Genomic DNA, 821 nt, shown 5'->3' with positions numbered 1-821 from the left:
AATTAAAAATGACAGCATCCAATATACACCTTTCAATAATAACACTAAATATGAATGGCCTCAAATCCCCTGTCAAAAGACACAGGCTAGTGGACTGGATCAAGAAAGAAAACTCATTTTTTTTGTCTTCAAGAACCTCATCTCACCTTCAAGGAAAGACACTACCTCAGGGTGAAAGGATGGCAAAAAGTTTTTGAATCAAATGGCTCTAAGGAGCCATGGAGGATCACTGTTTACTGACTTGCTCTGCCTGCTTTCTTATGCAACACAGGCCCGCATTCCCAGGGGTGGCACCACACACAGTGGGCTGGACCCTCCCACATCACGCATCAATCAAGAAGATGCCCATAAACCTGGCCACAGGCCAGTCCTATGGAGGCAATTCCCTAATTGAGGCTTCCTCAACCTCAACCCAGGTGTGTCAAGTTGACACTAAAGCTATCCAGCACAGCAGCCCATTCAAGTTTTTCTAAAATTGACCACATTCTGGGACACAAAAGAAATCTCAACAAATACAAAGAAATTGAAATAACTCCATGCAGTCTATCACACCACAGTGTAATAAAGCTTATAATCAACAACAAAAGAAGCTCTAGTAACTACACAATCTCATGGAGATTGAACAACACACTCCTGAATGGTGAATGGGTCAAAGAAGAAATTAAGAAAGAAATAAGGTGTTCCTGAAACAAAATGAAAATGAGAATGCAATGCAACAAAACCTCTGGAACAACTTAAAAGCAGTCCTAAGAGGAAAGTTTATAAAGCTCTTAGTGCCTACATTTAAAAATCAGAAAGAGCACATGTAAATGACTTGAGAG

Source organism: Nannospalax galili, unplaced genomic scaffold (assembly GCF_000622305.1).
Source record: "Nannospalax galili isolate Female #2095 unplaced genomic scaffold, S.galili_v1.0 scaffold747, whole genome shotgun sequence".
Classification (NCBI taxonomy): domain Eukaryota; kingdom Metazoa; phylum Chordata; class Mammalia; order Rodentia; family Spalacidae; genus Nannospalax; species Nannospalax galili.
This window is presented reverse-complemented; position numbering follows the sequence as displayed.